Here is a 21187-nt window from a genome sequence, read left to right as displayed (position 1 = left end):
CTTGCATGGATAGTCACATTCTTACAGAAGGTTTAGAAGACTTAGGGAAGTAAATTGCTAGAATTGATGGAATTTAAGGTCTTAGTAGGGGAAAGGGAATGTCTTCAGAATCTCTCAGACAACTGCCTTTAGTATGCTTTTCCCTGTATTTAAGGGCTTGCTGTCCCAACACAGAATCCTATGAAAAGAAGGGAGCTCTGTGGCGGTTTAAAGACCATCAACCCTAGACAGAGGCTTTCCACTAAGAGTGCCTCAATTTCTTCTTCTGTGGTTAATGCACTGGGTTAAATGTTAATATATGGAAAGCCCTTTGAAAATGCAATACTAAACAAATATAAAGGATTATTTGCTAACCTATAAGAGGTGGGGAGGCATGGATTTGCAAAGGGATGGCAAGTAGACCCCACCCTGCATAAGAATTTGCCTGAGACACTACTTTAGGAAAGAGTGAAAGGTCTGCCCTGGGCTCAGGAGGAGTTTTGAAAATTAAACATCCCAGGTATTCTCTAAATTCTGTTCAAATTTCAGGGTATGTGATTCTAGCCTTGTCAAAACTATGCATCTTGTGGCTTTGCACACATTATTCAGGTCTTCCCAAGCCTTTTAAAACTCAACTCTCTCTTCTGCCCCTGATTTAGCACAGATTAATCTCATAAAGTGAAAACCCTTTTCTACCATCTTCTATGTTTTCCATCTTAAATGGAAAACAGAAATACATTTCCATTCTTAAATGGAAAGCAGAAATACAAACTACCCTCAGGATTTTAAGACTCCCCTTCTGTCACTGTAAGAAACAGAAGAATTGAGGAGGGGGGGTGCCTGGGTGGCTCAGTCTGTTAAGCATCTGACTTTTGATTTCAGCTCAGATCACGATATCACAGTCATGAGATCAAGCCCTGAGTCAGGCTCCATGCTAGGCATGGAACCTGCTTAGGATTCTCTCTCTCCCTCTTCCTCTGCCTCTTCCCCATGCATGTGCTCTCTCTCTCTCTAAAAAAAAAAGAAAAAAGAAAAAAATGGAAGAATTGGTATTGGTGTGAGATCAATGCCAAATGATCCACATTAGAAAGTGGGACAGTCCAAAGTTCTTGGGCATGCTCCTTTTGGGTTAGAGTCAATAGAGTCAATAGAGGTTATTAGAGTCAATAGAGGTTATTGACTCTATTAGATCAGAATCAATACAGGTTACTGTCCTTCCTTTGAATGCCTCTTTCCATGTGTAATAAGCTGCCTCGTGCTTGGTAGGCAGACTAGGAAGTAATGCTAGTGAACGCTTTTTTCTGCTCCTGGGGTTTATTTTTCCCGTACCATCGGGATGACAGGAACCAAGGATAAAAAGAAGGTTGGACCTAGTGAAAGGAGCCTCCTTTCAGTCTAAGTCATAGATCAGAGGGATAAAATGAGTACCCGCTCATGAGTGGCTGAGGTCAGCCCACCAGAGCTAGGGCTTCCACAGAGGGCTTTGGGGTCAAAGCCCAGCAACAATGAGCAAGAGTGCATTTGCTAGGAGAGGCTGCACTACAGAGCTCTCTGCAGAACCTATGACAGTGTTAGATGGCTATGGCTGAGGTTTGGGGTCCTGCCTAGCCACCCCTCGAACTCACTCCATCAGAGACAATACAATACAATTTCACTCTAAATCTCCTCACTTCTGACAGTGATGTACACTCCCACCGAGAACACTGAACATTAATCGTTATTGAGATTTCTTACTTATATTCTGTCATAGCTAATACAGAGGTAAAGGATGAAGCTATTATTATCAGAACAGTACTGCTGTGATAGAAAAAATACCAATAAAAATCTTAATTTGTCCACGAAGCTATAGATGCACATCCCTGACATGCAAACCATCACACATTAACAGCTAACTTTGCTGGTCCTAATTAAATGCTAATCTGTCTTGTTTGCGCTTGCTCTTTCATCTTCAAACAATGTATAAAAATGCTGTATTGCTGAAGTCATTTATATAGTACAGTATATTTAAATTTTAGTTCCTAAATCACTTGAGTTCAAGAAATGTCTTTGAGTCCCAAAAGAAATGGCTTACCATGGTGCATATCATCTTGGTTGCCTACTGCAGGCTCCAACCATGACAACATTTAAAAAGTTATTTCAGGGCACCTGGGTGGCTCAGTCGGTTAGGTGTCTGACTCTTGACATTGGCTCAGGTCATGATCTCACAGTTCGTGAGTTCAAGCCCCACGTTGGGCTCTGCACTAACAGTGTGGAGTCTGCTTGGGATTCTCTCACTCTCTCTCTCTCTCTCTCTCTCTCTGCCCCTCCCCTGCTCTCTCTCTGTCTGTCTCTATCTCAAAATAAATAAAAAAAATTTTTTTAAGTTATTTCAATGTCTTTGAAAAAACAGAAACACAAAAACCAAAAGAAATACTTAACCAGATCTCACTTAGCATATGTAATTGTTAAGAAAATTTTAAACATACACACATTAACAAAAGGTTTAGGAGGGGCGCCTGGGTGGTTCAGTTGGTTAAGCATCTGACTTCAGCTCAGGTCATGATCTCACAGTTCATGGGTTTTAGCCCCACATTGGGCTCTGTGCCGACAGCTCAGAAGCTGGAGCCTGCTTCAGATTCTGTGTCTCCCTCTCTCTCTGTCCCTCCCCTGCTCGTGCTCTGTCTCTCAAAAATGAATACACATTAGAAATAAGTAAATAAGGGGCACCTGGGTGGCTCAGCCCATTAAGCATCCAACTTCGGCTCAGGTCATGGTCTCGCAGTCTGTGAGTTCGAGCCCTGCGTCGGGTTCTGTGCTGAGAGCTCGGAGCCTGGAGCCTGCTTCCGGTTCTATGTCTCCCTCTCTCTCTGCCCCTCCCCCGCTCATGCTCTGTCTCTCTGTCAAAAATAAACATTTAAAAAAATAAGTAAATAAATAAAAAACAAAAAAAAAAGGTTTGGGAAACAACTGATAAGAAAGAAAAAAGGGAAAGAAAGAAAGAAAGAAAGAAAGAAAGAAAGAAAGAAAGAAAGAAAGAAAGAAAGAAAGAAAGAAAGAAAGCCATGAAGTTAACTGAAAAAACCTTGAAATATTTCAAGTTCTGATTATATTTGAAGATTGAGAATCCATAATAGAAAGCATTATTGTTCTTCCTATGTGTTAAATGTTTTAACAGAACAGCCAGTTTCTTCTTTTACTTGTGGCTTGAAGGGAAAATGGTTAATATCCATGACCAGATTCAGACACGACAGAACCTATCATGACAAGAAATGGATTTTGTTGCCACACCCTGTTCCTTTGCAGAACTAAAGGGTATGAACTAGGCCAAAGTACCACGTCAGCTATAGGGACCACCTTAATTTTTTAGACATCTAAAGTTACTCTTGCAAATGCTGCAGACCCCTCAACCCACCCATATGGGCAGAATTTAGAGTTCCTGGGGAAAAGGGGGGCAAATCTACAAGTTGCTATAAACACGCACTCTTAATGTCGCATTATTAACTTCTAAAAACTCCTTCCCCTTAACTTCTACGATAACTGCAGTCCTCTGATTTTCCTCCTCTTTGATTTCTCCTTCTCGGTCTTTTTTATGGCCTTTTGTTCAACCTCTCCTTAAACAGTTCTCTCTTTGGCCCACTCTGAATTCTGAACTCTCTCCATGGGGGAGGGCTCATTTATTCTCAGGGCTTTAAAAATATCGCCAGGCTGATGTTCCCAGATTTCTATTCTGAGCCCAGGCGACTCCTGAGCTTCTGACTAAAATTTCCAATGGGTCTAGTGTACATCTATATTAGATCATTGTTCCAAAACCTCAAACTTAACCAGTCTAAAACTGAACCTGTTAACATGCTTCCTAGGCCAACTCTTTCTCTTCTATTGCCTGTCAGGTAACAGCATCACCTTCTACCAATCATCCCAAATGAAAATCAAGAAACCCCCTCACACATCTATTATCAGCACCTAAGATGTCTTATGTCTGTGGTCTCCATTTTATCCCCATGTCATGGCCTTCATGCAAATTCATCCTCATCACTCTTGCACTATTGCCAGCAGCCTCTGTGTACCATTCTCTTACATCTCCAGATGACCCCTTCCTTTATCACTAGTTGTCTCCCTGTTTTCAAAAAAAATCCTTAGAGGCCAGATAGAAAATGTAAACTCTTTAGTAAAGCATTCAAGCATCTTGATGATCCAGCCCTGTTCTCTCTTGCTGGCCTAATCTTCTACCAAATGCTTCTGAAAACCCTTTAGTATTTTCATTGCATGTACATATAGGAGTTCACCCGCCTTCACATTTGTATTTTTTATTCAGCTGTGCCTTATTCATGCCATTCCCTGAGCCCAAAATGAATTCCCCCTCCTCTACTGTAATATTGTACTCACAATTCAATGCTCAGTTCAAATACTAATCCCTTTGTGATCACTCTGCATTCTTCTAAAGGAGTGGAGAGAGCCTATACCTCCAACAGAGTATACAGGACTCTGCCCATCATTACTGTCAGTTGTTTACACATTTAATTGCTCTACTTGGTGGTGAACTGCTTGAGAGCAAAGACTATCTTGGTAACCACCATATTCCTATACCACTTATCTCCATGCATTCACACTAAGTGGACAGGCCTCTATAAATATTTAGTGAATAAATTTCATTGATCCTCTTTGCTTCTGTGTAATGATTACTGTTTCTAAATATAAAATAATGCTTTTAAAAATGGAGAATAGTGATAACTATATCACATCTAGTCTCAACTTATATCAAACAGACTTTCTTCTTCAAGTTTATTGATATTTATAAAATAGTGCTACAGAAACTGATAAACAATTCCTCAACAAAAATTATTTATTTGCATAAACAACAGGGCATCCATTTCTTATTGTTCCAAATTTCACAAGGATCCATATTTCTTCCATACAAGTCATTTCAAGGTCAAACATCCACAGTAAAAGCAACTCTTAGGTCATGACTTGGATCATAAATAGAATCTAATATAAACATGATCTAATACTTAAAAAAGAAAGCCTGAGACCAAGTGTCTTGAGTCTGTTGTAACCATTACAGGGTCATTCAAGTTTGAAGACTTGCAAAAACTCAAAACTTTTTAGAGTAGACAGTGGGTACACCCGAAGAAGCTCATATTTCAAACAAGGGCAATATAAAGAAATAAAAAGACTTTTCTTTCTTTGCTAACCATTCTCCTTTCACCCCTCCAGAATCATTCTCCATCTTCTACCATGCTCTGCCCTGAGAAACTGATCTATATAGCCAGCATCAATTGATGCATCAGTTGGACTCCCTTGCCTCATGGCTTCTCACTGGGTCTGGCCAACGGAAAGCAGGAGATCAGAAGATGAGAAGAGAATGAAGTTAAGATATTCATCTCCTTGGATTCCTCCCTGCTAGACTATAGGCTGGCAGTAGCTCTGTCCCTGCTCCTGTTGAACAGTCCTTCTCTCATATTTTCATATCTCTTATCTTCAGCTTCAATGGTTTCCAACGACATGATACCCCTTGCTCTAAGGCTTAAGGATAATAACAGCTTCCCACTGTTGCTTGCCCAAGGGTGTTTTGATTTCCCATAACTCTAACTTTTGCAAATAGTCCTTTCATTAATATAGGGCCAAAACTTGGAAAGGAATTTGGCAAGATAGTTTATGATGAAAACTGATTTACTGATTGAATCTCAGCAATAAATAAAACAAACAAATAAAAAACATAATATAAACCTAAGAGGGAAAACACTAAATTGTCAATCAAGAAAAATGAAGAAATGAAGAACAAATAAAAAATATAAACTTGAGAGAAAAAGAGAAAAGCATGTATAAGTTTTTTTATTATTTTATGATAATTTACTAAACATAAATTTCTTAATGATTCTGTTTTTGATGTGATTTTTTTCTAAGTAGACTGGAAATACTAATGATAAAAAAAGCTTTCTTTACTTTTTATCCTAAACTACTTCCTATTATCTATATTTTTACAAAGTCATGCCACTGTTACAGTGTTGTAACTCAGGGTATTTATCTCAACTTTGTATTTCTACTGCTCTCCATGTTCCATGGAAGTGGTGCTTTTGCTGCATCCAAGTATGTATTACGTTTTGTTCTTTTTTTTTTTTTAAGTTTATTTATTTATTTTGAGAGAGACAGAGATAACACAAGAGAGGGAGGGGCAGAGACAGAAGGAGACAGAGAACCCCAAGCAGGCTCCACACTGTCAGCATGGAGCCCAACATGGGGCTCAAACTCAGGAAACCATGAGGTCGTGACCTGTGCCAAAAACAAGAGTCAGATGCTTAACCAACTGAGCCACCAAGACACTTCCATATCATGTTTTGTTCTTAACACACATTCAGTGACATATGACTCCTAAGATCGCCTCCAATAATCACTGCTGTCTGGTATTTATGCCCTTCTGTAATCCCTCACCTTGAATGTGTGCTGGACCAAGGAACTTGTTTGAAATGAAAACAATAAGACAAAAGTGATGATTCTGGAGTTAGAAAAAGATTATGGTTTCCATCTTGGGTGCTCCATCTTGTGTTACATATCTGTAGCATTTTTAAAATTTTTTTTTTAATTTATTTGTTTTGAGAGACACAGAGAGAAGAAAGGAGGGCAGAGAGAGACAGAGAGACAGAGAGACAGAGAGAGAGAGAGAGATAATATGAGTGGGGGAGGAGCAGAGATAGAGGGAGACAGAGAATCCCAAGCCGGCTCCACATTGGCAGCACAGAGCCAGATGCAGGGCTCGAACTCACTGACTGTGAGATCATGACCTGAGCCGAAACCAAGAGTTGGATGCTTAACTGACTGAGTCACCGAGGCGCCCCCAAAATGTTTAAGAAAAAAATTTTTTTTTAATGTTTTAATTTATTTTTGAGAGAGAGTGTGCAAGCAAGCAGGGGAGGGGCAGAGAGAGAGGGAGACACAGAATCTGAAGCAGGCTCCAGGCTCCAAGCTGTCAGCACAGAGCCTGATGCGGGGCTGGAACCCATGAAACGTGGGATCATGACCCAAGCCGAAGTCGGTTGCTTAACCAACTGAACCACCCAGGCACCCTAAAAGGTTTTAAAATATGTCTTCTCGAGTTATACTTTTCCCATCAAAAAGAAAATGAGGAAAGGGTTAACCAATACTGGAGTTTCAACAACAGAAAACTATTCTTAAAGGGAACAAGGCCCAAGGAAGGAAAAGAATGAGTGAAAGATGATATAAAAAGCTACACAGACTTGATTCTGCAGATGTGATGACTTCTGCTCTTAGATACTAAAAGAAATTCCTTAAGTCGCTTGATGATCACTTGTCCTAATTATCTAAAACTATCTGTAATGTATAAAAATTATAAATACATTATGATTTTGATAAGGACTATTTAAAAGAAGACAGTCCTAGAAGTTACTGTTTTCTAAGCTTAACGTCAATGATTGGGGGAGGGAGAGAAGAAACCAAAAAACGAGAAAAATAAAACCCAGTTCTCAGAACAACTAGATGGCCATTCAAGTGACTAGAAGGTCAATATTCCACATGTATCAATGAAACAGTTTCAACCACAGGATTCAGTTTGGGGTATAATGAGATTAAGAATGCCCGACTGACAGAACATGCTCTTTATAATGGAGAGTGGTATCAAAGGAGGGCCACAATGGGAAGAGAACACTTATTCTGAAAGACAATATTATATATTAGAACTGGAGAGAAGATGCAAAAAGAAATTCAGTCGAGTAACTTTACATGAAGTTAGGTTAGCAAACCACACAGTCAGAATCACCCTTAAAGATCCCTTAGAAAGGGTCATGGGAATACAGATTGTAACATCTTTCAGCCAGTCCTTCCTCCAGCACTGAATCAGGCCTTTATTTCTCTGCTGTAAACCAGATGAAGTTGGAGAATGCTGTACAAAATCACATATCTGTCAACACCAAAATAGCACCAAGAATGGCAAGAGGTTCACAACGTGAAAGGCACAAAGCAGCCAAGATGACTGAGGCACAGCAGATTCACATCTCACACTGCACACTTGCTCCAGGAACAGCACAGGGAATCACTCATATCACGAAAGATGTTATATTCTCTCTCTCCCCCTCCCTCCTTTCCTTCGCCTTCTCCTTTCCCTTTCTACTCCCATAACATGATGCGCATATGACAATAAGCCACTATAGTGGAGCAGGGTAGAAAATATCTAGTTATATGGGCAACTGACAGCAATGTAGCACTGATACTTTTAAAAATCAAGGTCAATAAGAGTTTTGGCCCATTGATTTGAGCTCAACTTCTAAACACAATAGGCCATAACCATACCATTACCATTTGTTCCTTTTCTATACTGGGATTACACTAAGTACTCCCCTACCTCAGAAGACAGACACATGGAGGAAGAGAGGTAGTGGGAAGAACACCACTCTAAAAGTCAAGAGACCTGGGCTCTAGACTGGCTTTACCCTACACTAGCTGTGTGAACGTGAACTGTCCTGTGACTTTTCTAGACCTCAACTTTTCTCTTTTTAGAAACATAAGCGTTATCGTAGACAGTAATTGCTCCAAGATCATTTCTGGCTTTACATTATGCCTTTATTTCCCACTATATCATTTTTTGAAATCTTTTTTCTGATACTATAAAGAATCTCTTGTGAAGTATTACAGCCTAATGCTTACGAGCTGGGGCTCTGGAGTCCAATAAATCTGAGTTCATAGCCCAGTGCTGCCATTTTCTAACTGAGACAATGAGCAAGTTGCTAAACTCTGTGAGCTTCTCTTTTCCCATCTAAAATGGAGACAATAATATTCATTTTGCAATAGGACTGCTATGAAGATAAAGCAGATAGCATATATAAATACCCAGTATAGTGTTTAGCACATTGAAAACTTTAAATAAATGTTATCATTGATGAAGAAGAAGAAGAAGAAGAAGAAGAAGAAGAAGAAGAAGAAGAAGAAGAAGAAGAAGAAGAAGATGATGATGATGTTGCTGCTGTTACTGGAATAAAATGTATTAAATATCTGGGTAGGGTGAAGCCCCAGGACTTACTTATAATGAACAGGAAGCAAATGACTCCCAGGATATCAAACCAACACCTTTCCCTCATTAGCTCCTTGTGCCAATCCACAAAACTCTCCAAATCAAATCCTGTCCAAAGTATCATATCTATTCTGGCTTCACAGTCTATGACAGGCTTTTGTCCACAAAGTATGGACAGTGGCCTTTGCCTACACAGAAACGGGAAACTGGTTTAAAGCTGAGATTATTTGCTTTAGATTATTTGATGAAGAAATCAAAGAAGTTTATCTGAGATTTTATTCTGCTATAAAAATCTAACACCCCCTTATCAATTTTTTAAGTTTAAAAGGTAGATTTAAAAAGGAAGAGAGAGAAAAAGAGACAAAAATGCCTAGTTAAAATTCTACTAATAGAAAGGCTGAAGAACTTATATGCCATACAAGAGAGTTAATTAAAAACGAATTATTTGAATAGGCATTATGACAACAGAAAACATAATTAGCATGTTTATTTCAGTTAGCCTCTATCCATCAATGAGCAATTTAATCCCAAAACACAGAACCAATTCAAATCTAGAAAATACAACAGAGACAGTAAAATGAGTATTTCTTTTTTAAAAAGAGCCTGTTCTTCTAATGGATATTAACCTAAGAAGACCTTGCTCTTATATGGTATATACTATATATCCATTTTGTGCATGAAAATGGATTCATTTGGCTGATAACTTGCTTTAGCTGATGGGTTTTCCATTCATGCCAGCTTCTGGAACACTGAGTTTTGACTGTTCTATTTTACCTGTTTGCTCTAGGTGGCATGTATTTCAGTATATTTTATCCACACCGTGTACTGCCCTAAATATCAACTGATTTTTATCCTTAAATACTTGTTCTTGATTTTTTTTTTTTTTTGCTGATTTTCACTTCACCAAAGCTATTGGAAAATAAATATAATTCAAAAGAAAATAAATATGGAATCAAATAAACATCTTAAAGTACTGGTCTTTATTTGTCATACCTTTGAAAATAAAACAGGGCTCAGTTGAAAAGTAACCACTAGAAAGCCTTGGTTCTCTAGTGTCACCCTAAGGGCCCAAAATGGTTTTCTTAGCCAGTACAAGGTACCTAGAACTAATAAACAGCAAGGCGGTGTGATAATACAGAGAGCAAAAAACAGCAACCAAACAATTTTTAACTAATTTAACTAATAATTTTTAATTAAAATCAATTAATATTTAGATAATTAAAAGCAAAAGAAAACAAAACCATCAACAAAAAAAGTCTTGTAACTGGGGTGTCTCAGTGGCTCATTTGGTTAAGCATCCGACCCTCGATTTCAGCTCAGGTCATGATCTCACAGTTGTGGGATCAAGCCCCACATTGGGCTCCATGCTGAGCACAGAGCCTGCTTAAGATTCTCTCTCCCTTTCTCTCTGCCCCTTTCCCCTGCTAGCTCTCTCTCTCTCTCTCTCTCTCTCCCAAAATAAACAAATAGACATTTTTTAAAAATCTTACAATTGGGGCACCTGGGTGGCTCAGTCGGTTGGTTAAGCATCTAACTTTGGCCCAGGTCATGATGGCAGTTCATGAGTTCGAGCCCCACATCAGGCTCTGTGCTGACAGCTCCGAACCTGAAGCCTGCTTCAGATTCTGTGTCTCCCTCTCTCTCTGCCCCTCCCCTAATCACACACTCTCTCTGTCTCTCTCAAAAATAACTAAAAACATTACAAAAATTTTTTAAATCTTATGATTAATTTTTACAATTTGTTAATCTGTCACTAGGAAAATCTGAGCATGTATGTTCCTGTGGACAGAGTTCTGAATCTGAAGACTTGAGTCTATTCCTGACACTGCCTTAATAGCCTTTGAATATTTATTTAAGTTCTATACCTCAGATTCCTTGCAACCTCATCCAGATGTTGCAAGGATCAATTACACAGAGTAAAAAGATATGAGATATCCCCTTCCTATAATACATACACAGAAAAAAAATGTTCAAACAGAGCATAGGATAGAGAGGAATAGTGTAGATATTAAACTTCAAGTTAAGGACCCTTCCTACAGAACAACAGGTTCTCAAATTTTAGCACACATCAGAATCATCTGGAGGACTTCTTAAATGAAGAAGACTCTCCCCAAGTAGAATTTGCCTTTCTAACAAGTTGCCTGGTGATGCTGATATTGATGCTGATGTGGCTGCTCAGGGCCACACTTCATTTTTTATTTTTGCTTTTGTTTTGAGAGTGAGAGAGAGAGAGAGAGAGAGAGTATGTGTGTGCAAGAGAGAGACAGAGAGTGAGCTCGCAGGGGAGGGGCAGAGGGAGAGGGAAACAGGGAATCTTAAGCAGGCTCCATGGCCAGCACAGAGCCAGATGCAGGGCTTGATCTCACAACCAACCATGAGATCACGATCTGAGCTGAAATCAAGAATCGGACACTTAACCAACTGAGCCACCCAGGCACCCAAGGACCACACTTTGAAAACATTGTCTTAGAATGCTGGATAGTATGCCACATCCACTATCCACACTATCTCCATACCCAGAAGAGTTGGGGTAGGTAACCAGCAAACAAATTCTTGTCCATCCACACAATGCCCAGTTCTCTCTTTCCTTGGCATCCATTCATTAACTAGAAAACAATTTTATAATACCCTCAATATTATTTCATTATAAAGTGAAAAATGGATGCTTTCATTATCCAAAAAAGAGACAAAGGGGCAGAGAGAACGCTTGAGAAAATAATGGCTGAAAACTTCTCAAATTTGATAAAAAACATGAATATAAACACCTAAGAAACCCAAGGAATCCCAAACAAAATGAACTCAAAGAGATGCATACTAAGACACAGTATAATCAAACTTTCAAAAGACAAACAGAGAATTTTGAAAGCAGCAAGAGAAAAGTGAATCATCACATACAAGGGATTTTACCACAATTTAAAAAAAAGTAAATATTTATATTAGAAAACTTAAGAAAAACAGAAACACATAAAGCATGCAATCCAAACCAGCTATAATCCCTTTATCCCAAAACAGCTACTGTGAACTTTTTGGCATATTCTCTTCCAGTCATTTTTAATACATATAAATATTATACTAAGTAATATTTTATATGAATTTTCCCCTACCTAAAAATTTTTTTAATGTCAAATACTCTTTTAGAATGATGTAATAACTTCATACTATTTTATCATATAGGTGAATCATAATTTAACAGTACACATCATCTAGAGCAACATTACAAAACCTATAGGCGAGTAGAGCTTTAGCCTTGGTCCACACCAGAAAAGTATTTCATTCATGCACTCCTTCTGAAAAAGGTCTCTGCAACACCTTTTTAAACAGAGCTGCCTGACCCACTACAATCATCAACCAATGCTTACCAGAGCAGGTTCATCCAAGATTTTTTTTTTCCCCTCCTCAATTCAGGGAAAATATGGAAACAAGGCTCCACTGATTGGATGTTTGGATGGATGGATGGATACAAAGAGAACTTGGTGAAGATAAATGTAAGTGTAGATATAAATATATACCAATAGCGTGCATACATATTTTACAATGTTATTTATCCATAATTCCTAATATAATACCCCCCCATTAGAGTATAAACTCCTAGAGAATAAGTGGCTTATGTTACACATCTTTATCTTCTTCATAAACACACCTAACACATGCCCAATATACGGTATACCCTTAATAAATGTTTACTGGATAAATATGATAGTCAAATAGAAAATATCATCCTTAAAAATAATTGCTACCATTTATTAAATATCTTCTCCCCAAAAGATTCTTAAAAATTGGTCTGATCAGAGTTCTAAGAAAAAAGGATTAGGATGTAAAATTTTATGCCCAGTCTTGATTAAAACATTTTTCAACTATGCACAGACATCAACAAATGTTCACTGAGGAATTACAACATGTGAGGCACATTCCAAGCACTGGAGATAAGGGATAAGGCAGCCTATGAGCAGAGACCTGAAGGAAGTGAAGGAGAGAGCCCAGTTGAAATGTGAGGGAAAGCATTCACACTAAAGGAACAGCAAATGCAAAGGCCTTGAAATAAACACTTGCTATGAAGGAGGAACAACAAAGCGATCAATGTGGCTAGAGAAGAGTAGGTGAGGAGGAGAGTGTTAAGGGAAGATGAGCTCAGAGTGGGGGATGGGTACAGATCTTATAGACCATCATATGGATATGGACTTTTAGTCTTAGTGAAATAGATGCTGGCTGGCTGCTGTGTGGAGAATGGGCTGTAGGGGGGCAAAGGCAGAAGTAGAGAAACCAGCTAGGAAGCTATGCAATAACAGAAATAAACACTAGTAGCTTGGACAAGGGTAGTAACCAGGATGATGGCAAGAAATGGTCCAATTCTGGAGGTGCCTGGGTGGCTCAGTCAGTTAAGCGTCCGACTCTTGATTTCAGCTCAGGTCATGATCTCACGGTTCATGGGATAGAGCCCACATTGGGTTGTGCACTGACAGCACGGACCCAACTTGGGGTTCTCTCTCTCCCTCTCTCTCTGCTCCTTCCCCACTCATTCTGTCTCTCTAAAAAAATAAATAAATAAACTTATAAAAAGAAAGAAAGAAATGGTCCAATTCTGGATATATCTTGTAAGATACAGCTTACAAGATTTTTCAGTGAATTTGACAACCCAAAGTTTTATTTTGCTTGATGAACTGCATGACTCCAATGTTTTTGGCTTAAGCAAGTAGAATGCTAGATTTGACACTTAATAAAAGGAGTAATACTTAGGAAAGTTCAGGTTTGGGTAGGGAAAATGAGAGTTCAGTTTGGGGCATGTTAATTTCAAGATATCAAGTATTCATTCACAGGAGATGTGAAAGCAAAAGATGTAACTTTGGCTATATATAGATGGCATTTAAAGCCATAGACCTGAATGAGATTGCCAAGGGAATGAAAGAAAACAGAAGAAAATGGAGTTGAAAAACAAGCACTAAGACATTTCAACCTAAAGAGACGAGGGAGATAAAGAAGAACCAGCCAAGAAATAGTGTCCAATGAGCTAAAAGGAGAATTAATTTTTTTTTAAATTCCAGTGTAGTTAACATAACAATGTTATATTAGTTTCAAGTGTACAATATAGTGATTCAACAGTTCCATATATTACTCAGTGCTTATCAAGATAAGTGTACTCTTAACCCCCTTCACCTATTTCACCCATCCCCCACCTCACCCCACCCATCTCCCCTCTGGTAACCATCTGATTGTTCTCTATAGTTAAGACAAAAGAATTTTTAAAAAGTGGCATCTTAGAAACCAAATGAAGACAAGAGAAAGTGATTGTCAGTTGCTATAGAAAGCTTAGGTAAGATGAGGGCAAAGAACTGATTAGTAGGTACAATGCTATGAAAGCCACTGATGGTACCAATAATATTGTCCACTCATTTACCCTTTCTGTAACAACTACTTGAGGGAGAAAACTTACGCCAGCCAAGTGACAAATGGTAATCCAATAAAAAACTCAAGAAATGGTGAGATAGCAGGCACAAAATGGGAGCAATGAACCCAGTAAAACAAAGTTAAATTACTTCACTGTGGCTGTAAATGTTCACGTAATTATCAAGAAAATGTGAGGGGGGGGGTTGGGTTTTTTTTAATGTTTATTTATTATTTTTGAGAGACAGAGTGTGAGTGGGGGTGGAACAGAGAGAGAGGGAGACACAGAATCCGAAGCAGGCTCCAGGCTCTGAGCTGTCAGCACAGAGCCTGATGCAGGGCTCAAACCCATGAACCATGAGACCATGACCTGAGCCAAAGTCAGATGCTTAACCAACTGAGTCACCCAAGCACCCCTGAAAATGTTTTTTTTTTTTTTAAGACAAAACATATAGATAAAATATACCTACATGGATGGTGATGTGAAAATAAATTTTCAGGTTATGTCTATAAAATATTTGAAGTATTAAGGAAGAGGTAAATGTAAGAAAGGATAAATTAAAGCATGCTAAATATGTCTTCTTATTTGTTTAGAGGTTATAGATATTTTTATTTTTTATATTGATTAAGTATATGTGTATTGATTAAAGAACCATCACTAGTAGAAAAGAAAATGAATAATAATTTTCAAGAATTTTTAAAAGAAATCAGTGAAGCAAAAGAAAGAAAAGAAAGCTAAAATAAAACACCCCCCAAAAGTATCAGAACATACAAAATTAAATGACAGGCATAGGACCATATGAGCAATCAAAATATATATTAATAGGCTACATTTTTTAAAAGAGTAAAAAACTGTGAATATAAAAAATCATCCTAAAATAATATGACACAAAAGGGTGGTGAGTACAATGCATCTCGTATATAAACAGATTAGCTATGACCACATTTGTTTGACAGTAAATTTTTAATCTTTTGTTTTTTAATTTGAGTATAGTAGACACGCAATGGTACATTAGTTTCAGGCATACTTGTCATAGTGATTTGACAAGTTATGCATTATGCTGTGTTTACCACAAGTATAGCTACCACCTGCCCCCTTACATCACTATTACAATGATCACTGACTGTATTCCTTTGCTGCATCTTTTATTCCCATGACTTACTCATTCCATAACCAGAAGCCTGAATCTCCCAGGCTCCTGTTTTACAATAAATTTAGTTCACAAAAGTTAAATGAAACAAGATAGATACTTTAAAAATATTTTTATGTTTATTTATTTTTGACAGAGAGAGAGAGACAGAGTACAAGCAGGAGAGGGGCAGAGAGAGACAGAGACACAAAATCTGAAGCAGGCTCCAGGCTCCGAGCTGTCAGCACAGAGCCTGACACGGGGTTTGAACTCACGAACCGCAAGATCATGACCTGAGCCAAAGTCAGATGCTTCACTGACTGGGCCATCCAGATGCCCTAAGATAGATATTTTATACTGATTAGCAAGTATAATCTAAGAAGACATAATAATCCCACATTTTTATACACCAAAAAACATAGCATCTAATTACATGAATTAAAAACTGAGAAATATAGAATTTATTCAATCCAAGATACCAGTGAGAAACTCTCATCTCAGGATTTATTTCCTCAAAGAAAAAATATGTGAGGATTAGAATAATCCAATCCAATTAGAATAATTCAATCCAATCCTTTGACTCTTTAGAAAATGTATCTATATTTACATATTCATTTCAAATATCCATGGAACATTTATAAAAGTTGATCATTTAATAGAGCACACAAAAAACCTCAATGAATTCCTAAACCAAGAAGAGTTCAGTAATTTTCTCTGACCCAAAACAATACAAATAAAACAACTTAATAAACAAAAAAATCTAACCAGTTATAGACTCTGACAATAGAAATTGAGTCATGAACCAGTGAGAACATTAAAACTAAGTTACAAACTATTTGAAATTAGTAACAAAAACACTATGCATTCAAATGTAGGAAATACGGCCAAAGTCGTACTCTAGGGGAAACTAGTTCCTTGGCCTGAAGTGTGTTTCCTTGCATTCTCTGTATTCTGCAATCCGATTCATTAAATGCCTCCATATTCGCAAAACCATTCTGTACCTTTTATCTGGCATTAACTTTCTTGCCTCTGTGCTTCCCCAGCACCTTTTAAAAATCACTTCATTTCACATCTACATCATTCTGCTTGGTTTTATAGACACTTGAGTTTGTGTCCATCTGAACCCAGTGGACTTCTTGCTACTTACTAGAGGATAGAGAACTGGCTTTGTCACCTTTCTACCAACCCAGGACACAGCACTGTTAGAGTCACAGCTCTCTAACAGTAAGAATGTAGGTTGGGAAGAGGTTAGAATCCTAGCCTCATTATTTTGGAGTTGTCTGAATTGGGGCAAGCTGCTTAACCCTCCAGCCCTCCTTCTTCCCTCATAAGTGGGGCCAGTGTCATCTCTTCCAGAGGTTTACATAATAAAACACCAAGCACAATGTCTGAAACATACCTTTGCTAGATAAATGGAAGCTGTTATGAACTTTGAAACATTCCATGAGTAAAGGAAAAACCCAAGAAATAGGGGAGGAGTGAAAAACCATGGAATTTGAAAGCCAAACAGACTTCTCAAATCCTGGTTCTGCCAATCACTTAACAGTATGATCCTGGGCAAGCAAACTTAACATCTCTGAATCCTTATCTCCTCCTCTGTAATTCTGTGAAGTTACAGATTAGAAATTGGCCATATAAAACGCTTAGTAGGGCACCTGGAACACAATAAGTGTTTATAAACAGTAGCCCTTGCTATCACTCCCACATTGCCTCAGTTAGAGGTCTTCATGAATGTCTGCTGAATTGAAGTAGAACTTTACTGTCAGAATCTCACTTGGATTGGCATGGTCCCCTAAGAACCCAAAAAGGGTCAGAAGTGACAGCAAGTTATCAATTTAGTGAGGCAAGAAGCCCCCATGTGTGACTGTGGTTCAGCAGGGGTCAGAGTAACTGAGGCCTCACAATTAAAAAGTAATCTCATATGAGGTTGTCTTGCTGAATAATTTGGTAAAAATCCTTTTCATGAAGTTAGATCATTAAAATTGACACCAGAGCAATCTCTGAGACAGCCCTAGGCAGGTTTCACTCCTCATTAATATAAATTAAATTTCTCAGGAGATGCTGTGAATCTCCCCACCTGACAAACAGTGTTGACATTTACTAGATTTCCCTCTGACCTTTCTGGACTTAAGAAATACTTCCAAATATTGACTATGAATAAGCTATTATTTTTGGTTTTCACTTGACAACTATTCTTGAGAGTAAAGTGATTTTGTCTACTTTATTTTTCAGAAAGACCCTTCATTTAATGTGTCACCTTCCATTTTATGCTTAAGAACACATGAGGTTCTGCATGCCTAAAGAGGAGCAAGTGTGAAGTGAATGACAATTCTGGGGCATTATTCTTTATTGGAGATCTTTTTTCCTCCATTAAAGACAGGCGATTTTTTTCTTCCTTAGAAGTCAAAGCTAAAAGTCTTTCAATTGGTTTCTCAAATACAAGGAATGATAATAAAGGCATATTAAAATATCACTGTTACTCCTTTTGTTGGTACTAATGAATTTCATTAAATTACATAGTTGTAAAATGTTAAGAGGGACAAAGCTTCTTGCTAAGTAAGTGATTGGGTAGAGGTGGGATGCTGAGAATACTGTTATTAAAATATGCAAACATGAATGTTCACCAGGGATAGTGTAGACTGAAGCTTCTGGCTCTGTCATTTCCCTGCATCCAGCTGTCAGTCTACCTAATTATTACAGTGCCATTCTGGCAGATGAATTTTGATGAATTACAGAATCTCAGAGCCAGAGGCATCTTTAAAATTACCTAATGCAACCTACATATTACTGATTAGAAATCATTTGCTCAAAGCTTTAAAGCTCATTAGTGGTCAGAGCCAATGCTAGCATTGAGCTTTCTGTTCTCTTTGCCCCATTCCACATTCCTTCACGTTAGGATTAGAGGTAAGGACCACCAGCACTATAGAGATTCATGCAGGGGTGACGGTAGAAGGCTACGAAAAGCAAAAAGTGACTACCTAGCTAGAGACTTCAGGAGCATTGTCATCAATTGATAATGAATCTTTATGAAAGTCAGTAATAACAGAAATGTCAGCTAGTCACAGTGACTAGACTGGTAATCATTGTAAGAGGTGTTAACAGTCAAAGGAAGGATACACACTAAAACTACACTTGGTGGGAGCACCCAAAGGTTAAAACACAAAAGATAAAGCACTATTTCTACTTGGTCATAGAACCATCTGATTATCTAAAGTTTCCAAATGACCTTCTAATAAGGCTAGACAAGATCATAATGGAAGCAATTCCCATTAATGTCAACTTGGTTTATGATTCTGTCAAAATTTCCATCATAATTCCAAAGATTTAGAAACACAAGCCTCTCAGCCAATAAATACCTTTTCTTTTTTATCATAATATTGTAAATGATGATTTTTATCATGTCAGAACACTCTAGTAGTAGAAAATAAAATGTGATGCATCATTGTTCACATGGCACCTACACCTAGTTTTGAAAGAAGGTAGGAATGCTCTGGTCACCAGCTTGAATATGTCATCAATCTTTAAGACAACACACTTTTCTTCTAAAAATTGATTTGCCATGAGTAAATTGAAATAAACTTCCTTTTAAAAAATAAATATAATTTTGGGGTGCCTGGGTGGTTCAGTTGGTTGAGTGTCCAACTTCATCTCAGGTCATGATCTCACAGTCCATGAGTTCAAGCCCCATGTCAGGCTCTGTGCTGACAGCTCAGAGCCTAGAGCCTGCTTTGGATTCTGTGTCTCCCTCTCTCTCTGCCCCTCCCCTGTTCAGGCTCTGTCTCTGTCTCAAAAATAAATTAAAACATTAAAAAAAATTTTTTTTAATAAATATAATTTTGGGGGCACCTGGGTGGCTCAGTTGGAAAAGCATCTGACTTCAGCTCAGGCCGTGATCTCATGGTTCATAGGTTCAAGCCCCACATTGGGCTCTATGCTGACAGCTCAGAGCCTGAATTCTGCTTCTGCTTCTGTGTATCCCTCTCTGTCTCTCTGTCCATTTCCTGCTCGTACTCTGTCTCTCTCTCTCTCAAAAAAAATACACATTAAAAAATATAAAAATAAATAAATATAATTTTTTGAGGAATCATTTGCCCAAAACTCAGTTCTTAACTTTGAATATTTAAATATGATCACTAGAAAAAATATGAATGGAAAATAAGATTTAAAAGTCAAGATGTGCAGCTGAGCTGATTTATAAAATAAGCTACAACTTTTAAAATACCACTTTTTTTTCAACTGCTCTGATTCCAATTAATAAAAAATATATGTACTGAAAGACATTTGAAGTTAAAGACTTTTTTCCCCACACTATTGTTTCAACACTAGGTAAATAACTCAAAGTAAAATTATAAGGAAGGAATTGAGAAACAATACTAAAAAAAAAAAATGCATTGACCTCAATATCAACTTAACAAATATTACTGAGCAACTACAATGTGCAAGGCCTTCTCCTAAAAGTTTCATCACGACAACCTCTGAAGAAGCTTTCATTCTAGTTATAGAATAAGCACAAAAAAACCACTATGATACCGAACCTAATGTGAGAGGGGAATCAGAGAAGCTTAAAGAAGCAGCAGCATTTGAGAGGGGACTTTTGGGAAGAGTAAGATTTTGCAAAAATAGGACAGGACAGCAAATAGAAGAGTAGAGCAATTTCCTGGTCCTAAGGTATCAATTAAAAAACTTTTGAAGGAGGGGGAGTTGTTTCCTGCTAACAATATTAGAGCACTTTATACTGTCTTTAGACTGCATTTTTCAATTTATAAAACATTTTCTCCTTTCCCTTCCCCTCCTTCTTCTTCTTCAGGAACAGATATTAGGGGTTTGAGGTGCCTCCTTGATGTCCCTATTGAGAGAAAATACCCAAAGGATCAAGGGCTTCCAAACAAAATAAAGCACTCTTTTATAAATTTCTCAGAAATGGTATGAGCATCACATTCTAAAACACAGATGGACAAGTATTATTCCCATTGTATCCATCACAAAACAGGTTCAGAGGGGATAGTGATGACCCAAATGAAAACAGTGGGTGAAAAGGAGCGCTTGCAGGAACTCAGCCAGGTCTTCCAAAGTTAAGAGCTTTTCACACTAGCTCACCAATGTGAGGATGAAATTCAGAGTCAGGCTATACCACTGTAAAGTCCCAAGTGACATCTAACCCCTATTTTAGGCAATAATGTGAACGTAACATCAAATACAAACTATGATAACTTCCTTTTCTTCCCCCAAGACACGTGTGATAAAAGGCCCAGGAGAAAAAAAGTGGAAGACCTGTATTTTAGCAAAAATAAAAACAGATAACAATAAGTTAACAAGTTGCTATGAAGTGAATTAAAATATCATATAAAATCTAGAATTTCAAGATCGTTAGATCCACATTTCTAAATTGATCATGATGCCTGATTATAGGGAAATCAAATCTGCTGAAAGCAAGTTTATTATTGAGTATGTTTTTTATGCAAAAAAACCCCAAAGTATGCTAAAAATATGGGCAAGGCCAACAAGCTTTGTGGTTGTTGATGTTGGTAAACAAGATTCCATATCTACTGAGGTATGAATAATAAACTGGGGATCTGACTAGAGAGCCAGACAGCTTCTAACTCAGAGCTGCTACTAACTGGCTTGGTCAAGGTACCTCATCTCTCTAGACCTTAGTTTCTAATCTGAAAAATGAGACAACTCAAGTAGGTATTATTTATGAGTT

The 21187-nt window shown here is 37.8% G+C and overlaps 1 protein-coding gene across 4 annotated transcripts in view; it reads right to left on the bottom strand.

Moving 5' to 3' along the window:
* Nucleotides 1–21187, bottom strand: part of PPM1L (protein phosphatase, Mg2+/Mn2+ dependent 1L) — a 293098-nt gene that overhangs the window by 150017 nt on the left and 121894 nt on the right. The window lies entirely within an intron of this gene.

This window comes from Neofelis nebulosa, chromosome 5 (genome assembly GCF_028018385.1).
Source record: "Neofelis nebulosa isolate mNeoNeb1 chromosome 5, mNeoNeb1.pri, whole genome shotgun sequence".
Taxonomy (NCBI): domain Eukaryota; kingdom Metazoa; phylum Chordata; class Mammalia; order Carnivora; family Felidae; genus Neofelis; species Neofelis nebulosa.
This window is presented reverse-complemented; position numbering and strand designations above follow the sequence as displayed.